Genomic DNA, 7,657 nt, shown 5'->3' on the forward strand with positions numbered 1-7,657 from the left:
TTTATAAATTACTCAGTCTAAAGCATTTTTGCTACAGTGGCAGAAATGGACTAAGAGAAATCATGCCTGGAGCTGTAGAACTTCACAAGACAGCATAAGCAGAATTCTGCATGCCATCAATCTTGGCAATAGGTCTTGGCTATGACACCAAAGTTACAGGCAACGAAGTAAAAATAGATGGGGACACTGCACCAAACAAAGGGGCTTTGCTCAGCAAAAGAGACCGTGAACAGTGAGGTGACAGCCCATGGAGCAGGAGAAGTGTTTATGACATAAATCTGAAAGGAGCTCCTGCAGCTCAGTATGAAAAACCAGTTAAAAACGAAGAACTTTGGAGATTTCTCTGCACACATTAAACAAGTGGCCAACAGATGCACAAAAGAAGTACAATGTCACTGAGTACCGTGAAAACGCAAATCAAAAGCACAATGAGCTACCACTTCCTACCTGTTAGGATGAGCATCATTAATGAAAAGAAAAACAAAAACTGTGGGCAAGGGTGTGCAAAGCTTGGGACACGTGTACACTGCTGACAGAAGTACAGATTGGGCCGCAGCTGTGTCTATTCACATTTCCAACAATGTCGAGCTTCTTCGAACAAGTGAAGAGTAGAGCTCTGCATCCTCCTGCAGTCCTGTTTCTGAGTACTCAGGTCAGACGGCTGACTCCCAACTTAGGAAGGAGTCCACATGCCCACGTCCACCGCAGTCATGGCTCACAACAGCCAAGACGGTGAGCAGGAAATGGAAGCAAGGCAAGCACACGCACCCGAGCACTGCTCGCCCTTACGTAGGACATTCTGCTACCCGTCACCACATGTGTGAATCTTGAGGACATTGCGCCAAGTGCAGCAGACCTGTCTCGGAAGGAAAAATCCCGCTTGTTTCCACTTACAGGCCACATCTAAAAGGGCAAAGTCATAGAAGTAGTCGTTTCCAGGTTCTGGTCAAGGGAGGAGATAAAATGTTGGTGTCCACCTAATATAAATTTTAATTATGCACAATGAGTAAGTTATAGAAATCATGAAATTTTAGCCTCTTGTTGACAATATTATAAAAGCAGAGATTGTATTGTACTAAAGAGGGGAGAGTTTACTTCAATGTCTTTAACACAATAAAATAGGAGGAAAAGAGAGAAATGAGCATCATGAACAGCAGCATCCTGGGGTGGCGAGGCTGGCATTTTAATCCAGTTTCCACACTGCCCAGGTGGACCTGCCCCCTACCAACTGCCTACCTCTGCCATCAGGCAGAATCAGCTCCACCCGGCTGGCCCTGGTGGCTCTCCAGCCCTTGCTATCTGAGACATTCTCTGTAGCAGTTTGCCATATTTTACTGGGTGGTTTGTGTGCATAAGATAAAGTTCTTTTTATTTTTTTCTTTAGGGAGGGGTCTACAGGGTGTTCAGGGTCTCACTCCTAGAACAGACTCAGACTCGTAGCGATCCACCTGTTTACAGCCTCCCAAGAGCTGGGATCATCATCATTATTTATTTATTTATTTTGGCTGGCTGAGGATGCCTTAAGGGTGGGTCTGGTAAGGGAGGAGGACCTGGGGATCAAATCACAGTATCCTGAGTCTGACTGCCTTCATTTAAGCAGGCACTTAAACAACTGAGCTGATGGGCAGGCCCCCACATGTTACCATTGGAAAATGGGAAGAGTCTACAACGTTACCCAGCATGCTGTTGGCATTGTTGTAAACAAGCAACTTAAGGGCAAGATACTTGCCAAGAGGATTAATGTGCACCTTGAGCATATTAAGCACGCAGAAAGTCGTGATAGCTTCCTGAAACATGTGAAGGAAAATGATCAGAAAAAGAAGGAAGCCAAAGAGAAAGGCCCAATGCAAAAGAACCTGAGCTGTTGGAACTGTTCCCTGTGAATTCATGGCAAAAACTGGGGATGTTGCTCTGCCATCCAGTACCTAATTGGCAGCTTAAGTGTTCTAGATTCTGTGTAAAAATAAAATCATGCTGTGTTGTAAGGGTTGTTTTCTTAGTTGAACAGGTATGTGGGGCCTTCTTACCTCAGAAATATTTGCAGCAGATTTTCACTGTACCTAGTAACTGTGTCTAGTCTTTACTCTTCAGTGATTTTCTTGCTGAATGAGATTGCTGAGGTATGGTGCAGGTGTACACCCAAATATTCAAATATTTATAAACTGTTTATATTGGCTTGAAGATCCTGTAAATCATCACGGGGAAAAATGTATCAAAATAAATGGAAGTCACTTCAGAAACAAATGTAAGTCTATTTCAGTTAAATAAATTGTTTAGAGAGAGAGAGAGAGAGAGAGAGAGAGAGAGAGAGAGAGAGAGAGAGAGAGCTGGGATTACAGGAGTGCGTCACCACGTCCAGGTTCAATTGCCATCTCAGCACGCTCTGGGGGCAGGACTGGCACAGCAGGCCAGGGGATCAAATCCTGAGCCATGTGCCTGCTTGCAGGTGCTTTAATCTAAAGTTCTTGAGTGACAAAAGAACCAGTAACCTTACTCTTTGCAGTCTGTTATATAACTGCCGGTAGACTGCAGCATTTTGTAGACTAATTGATTATAATAATACTAATTTTATTCTATTGCTATTCATGTTCAAGTTTACTTATTAGTATAATGCTCAACCAGATGGTGGAGAGAACATTTTGAGTTAGTGAGACATATTCCAATAGGTTAAAGTTAAAATTCTGTTCTTTATAACATTTTAACTTTTCTGGTGAAATAAGTTTATAAAATAGTCACGCCATTAAAGATTAATTTAAGAATTTAGTGAATACTATGACTTCTCTCTGGGATTTAAGTTATCTGTATATGCAATTTGAAGTGCTTTAAAAAGTTTGTTTTAATTGGTGAATGTTAAAGTGAATTGGTGAATGTAACCTTTTTTTATTCTTTTACTCACGCATTTATTTGCTACAGGATATTGCTATGCAGTTCCAACTTGTAGTGATCCTCCTGTCTCAGCCTCCCCATTGTTGGGATAGTAAGTATGTGCCACCATGCCAGGTTCCAGTGACCAGCACGGAGGCTTGGCATGTGGTTCCAGGTATCACACCCAGGTCCTTGCGCTTGCCAGGCAGGCACTTAGATGGCTGAGCTATCTCTATAATCCAGAATGTTACATATCCTATAAAGTTTACAACAGTTTCCTACATGCTTGAAGTATTTATTAAAATACACTGTTTCTGAAATATTTGGAGGAACTTAACCATATTTTTCTTATTTAAAACATTTTTCATTGTATTTATTTAATGGTTTAGATTTCCTACTTTCCTTTGATTCATTTTTAATGATTTGGGTCATACCAGAGTTTGACCATTTCCATTTCTCCTGAGTTTTTACTATTGCTTATATGAAGTTATTCCAAACCAAGGACTGTAAAAGCTCAATACCTTTTTCTTTTTTTCAGAATCAGAGATTGAACTAAGGCCCTTCTGCTTGCCAAGGAAGCATTTATTCCACTGAGCCATCTTCCCAGCCCTTCAATACCTTTTGATGAATGAATAAATAAATCAGTGAATGAATGTTCATCTCCTGTAAGCATCTTTTATGACGACTATGCATAAAACCATGATTCATTCATCAAACTCAAATTGATTACTCAAACACAATAATATTGAAACATAACATCAAGCAAAAAGTGATACAGAACAGAAGGCATAAAGCATGAGACCATGTATGAAACAATGAGGAAGGAGCACAGCTAGATGCCCTCACAGAAGGCCTGTGCATGCGGTGAAACTTAAAAGGATAAAAACTATGATGCAAAAAAATAGCCTCACAAGGCTATTGACTTATGAGCATTTTAAAAGGCAGATAATTTTTATAAATCAAAAACCTAACAGGGTTTATTGAGTTCCTACTTTGAGTAAAGAATTGTTTTATATTCCTGAAACTTAAGGTAAAGGGTAGAAAAAGTTTCGACCTCTTGAAGTCTTAGTCTGGTGAGAGTTTAGATAAATGTCAGACAGCATCACGTGTGTTTGTTGAATTATACAATATCAGTGATAAGCAATCTAAACAGGTAAGGTTGCCCACCACACAGTGATGTAGACTGAGAAATTAGAAAGCCTCCCTGCAGGAAGTAAGAGAAGCCAGAGGACTTAAGATGGAAGGAGAGGGCTGGGAGATAGCTCAGCTCACCAAGCAGCTGCTTAGGCAAGCACAGGGTCCTGTTTCGATCCCTGGCACCACCTGCCAGGCCAGCCCCAGCCTGGGCATGCTAAGCAGGCAATCAAGTTGGGAGTGGTGGTGAGTGCCTGTAATCCCAGGTCTAGGGAGGCTGAAAACAGGATGACCACTAGAAGTTGAATCTGCTGCGGAGTGACCTGAACAAAAAAAAAAAAAAAAAAAAAAGATGAGAAGAGAAACATTTGTGAACACAGAGATTTAATGGAGTTAGAAGCATTTCAGGATGACTAGATGTGGCAGTTTCACTGAGGGTGGTGAAAGTAGAGAAAAACAGGCAGGCTATTTAATCTTTGTGGTGGAATCATAAAATTGAATAGTGTACAACCTTGAAAATGAGGCTTAGCTGCATGTCCACCCTGTTAAGTCTTCAGAATATATTTCTTCACAGATACAAAACACAGGATAAGATGCACCATCTAAAATTTAAAAGCAGGACACATTAAATATCATATTACTTTGCAGCACCATCACAGCATAGGTCTTGGAGGGGTGTCACAATTTTGATTATAAAAGTAATACATTTTTAATTAAATTTTTAAGTGCATAGGCTTGCTTACACCAAAAAATGTTCTAAGAAATAGTACCCACCACCCCAATTCCTGTGGGCTAATCAGCTCTTCAGGCCTGAGGGTACACTCTGTGACACAGGTATCACTGCAAACAGTGTTAACACTTCCTCATGTGTTTATATTTTTCTTTTGTAACTATATCTGACATATGAAAGAGCACATATCTAATCTTTCACACACACAAGAATAAATTAAAGGAGAAAAGTGTGTGTCTCCATACCTGCTAACCAGAGGAATATCAGCAACATACTTGAACTGTGCTTTGACCCTTCCGGAAGAACACAAGGCAGACATTATTCCTAAATTGGGGCTAATGATGCACATTTTCTGCCTTTGACCATAATATTACTTAGGATGGACTTATCTTCAAAAATTACAAATGCATGACAGTCTTAATTTTCTATCCATTATTGGTTCCTAATTTTTCTTTCTGGAGGCTGGAGAATAAGATTATACTCTGGTGCTGAGACAATATAACAAATGAATGGGATGCATTTTGTCTAAATCAGGCCCAATTTTCATAAATGATGCTTTATTCTTGTAAATAAGTCTCACACTCCGTGTTGGAAGCAGTGTTTTGCATACAGCAATTAGACATATCTCAGCTGAGCTATGAAGTTTGTGTCCTCCTGAGGACCCACTGCCCTTTTTGTCTCTCAGTCCCTGAGATGAATGTTTTAAGTATTTTCCTCGACTGAGATAGGTTTGGAAATTCATCTTTATTTCAGGGACCGAACTTGGTACCTGGCACTTGCCAAAGAGTGCTTATGTTGCTGAGCTATATCCCCGGCCTTTGTGCATATATATTTTGAAGCTATGATAATATATTTAAGTTTTAAATGTGCATATTCCTACGGAACAAGTTTGTTATTATGTCGTGAATGTCTTTACCTTTGTAAGTGGGTCATACTATCGGTCTTTCTGCCTAGATCTGAAAAGCACATCCAGGTTTCACTTTGGAAGTGACTGTTGGAATTCTCTTCTTAGTCCATTATTTTCAGCCTTTACCTTAGCTGTGACTTTTAAATAGTGTGATTTTTCAAATCCAAAATTACTGTGCTTGTCTCTTTCAATTAAATAAGTGCAGCATTTTCGTTGTTTTAATCTGAAAATATTTGGATTTACTCTTCTATCAAATCCTTTGTGATATGTGTATTTTCCTTCTTCACATTCAGTTGACTAGATTATGTTCTTTTACTCTTTTATCCCACTCTACCTAGTGGCTTACAATTAATGCAGAGCTTAATCTGCACATGTAAAGTGTTGATCCTAGCAAAATCATGCACATATTTAATTACCTGAAAATAAACACAATTAACCGTCTCCTTGACAACAAATGGATTTTGAAGACCTCAACTTATTCCTTTGTTTCTCATTGAGAGGCAAGTTTTACAATATTTTAGAAACATTCAGCTTTGGGTTTCTTCTTTTTAGTGTCTGCCTTTTTGGTTTTTCACCTGCCATCTTAAAAGATGGAAAGAGAACTAGGTTTTCCCAAAACTAGCTGGTGGGGACAAAAATGGATGTACCCAAGTGTCTAAGCTTCAAAAAATTCCTAGATACTACCCTACTGAAGAAGTGCCCTGAAAGCTCTTGAGCCATGACAAGAAACCCTTCAGTTGGTATGTGAGGAAACTTCGAGCTAGCCTCACTGCTGGTACCATCTTGATCATCCTCACTGGGCATCACAGAGGTAGGAGGGTGGTCTTCCTGACACAGTTGGTTAGTGGCTTGCTACTTGTGACTCGGCCTCTTAGCCTTAATTGTGTTACTCTATGAATAACACACAAGAAATTTGTCATTGCCACCTCCAAAAAATGGATATCAGCAAAGTGAAAATCTCCAAACACCTCACTGATGCTTACTTCAAAAAAAAGAAGCTATGGAAACTCAGACACCAGGAAAGTGAGATCTTTGACACTGAGAAAGAGAGATACCAGATTTCAGATCAGTGCAAGGTGGATCAGAAAACAGTGAACTCACAGATTTTAGCAAAAATCAAGGCTATTCTTTAGGTCCAGGGCTACCTGTGATCTGTTTTTGCTCTGATAAATGGAATTTATCTTCATAAATTAGTGTTCTAAATTTCTTACTTACTAAGAACCTAATTAAATAACTAATATATTTAGAAAAAAGAAATATTTAGTACACAAATGTTTTAGTGATAAATTCTAAATAAACATGTAGCTAATTTTTATTTAGATTTTCTCAGAAGTTTATTATGTGCTTGTTTTCAGGCAACTTCTTGTATCTACATATTCTTCTACTATCTTTTTATTTCTTAAGAATATTTTATAAGCATTCTTTTATTGTCATTTATTAATTATGATTTTTCTGATACTTATTGACTCTAAAATGCATTTTTATGCTCAATCTTAAAATTATTTCTTCTGAGCACACAATTCCACAAACTCAGTTATTTCCTGTACGAAAAAGATATCATCCCTCTGTTTTCTCCCTCTACTCTTGCTAGAGGTAGAAGTCAGCTGTGGGGCTATGGATAATTTTTTTACTTTTAGCTATTTTTTATAATTTTCTTTTATTTTGGAGAGCAAAACAAGAGCAAGTAAAACAAAAGCAAAGACAGAAACAGGGTAGCATACAACAATACATGCATTACAGATTTTCAGAGCAAGAACATCTGACCAACAGTGATTGATATATTAGCTATTTTCTTTGTCAAATCTGTTACTCAGATTAACAGATATAGTTACACAAGATGGGATATATGATTGAATATTACCACATGCTTCCAAGGAATCTTAAATTTTTGTTCTTGTCCCTCATTTTCTTTTATTACCTTGTTAAAAATTTACTTTAAAAAGAGTAGAGTAATAATTGATATGACATCAAAAATGGTACACATTAAAAAGATCAAGATGACAGGTATTTCAAGCACAGTT

General features: G+C 38.5%; 1 pseudogene; it reads left to right on the forward strand.

Moving 5' to 3' along the window:
• The first annotated feature begins 710 nt into the window (after positions 1–710).
• Positions 711–6,838, forward strand: LOC111813494 (annotated as a pseudogene).
• Positions 6,839–7,657: the final 819 nt, after the last annotated feature.

The sequence above is a fragment of the Octodon degus genome, unplaced genomic scaffold (assembly GCF_000260255.1).
Source record: "Octodon degus isolate 3935 unplaced genomic scaffold, OctDeg1.0 scaffold00193, whole genome shotgun sequence".
Classification (NCBI taxonomy): domain Eukaryota; kingdom Metazoa; phylum Chordata; class Mammalia; order Rodentia; family Octodontidae; genus Octodon; species Octodon degus.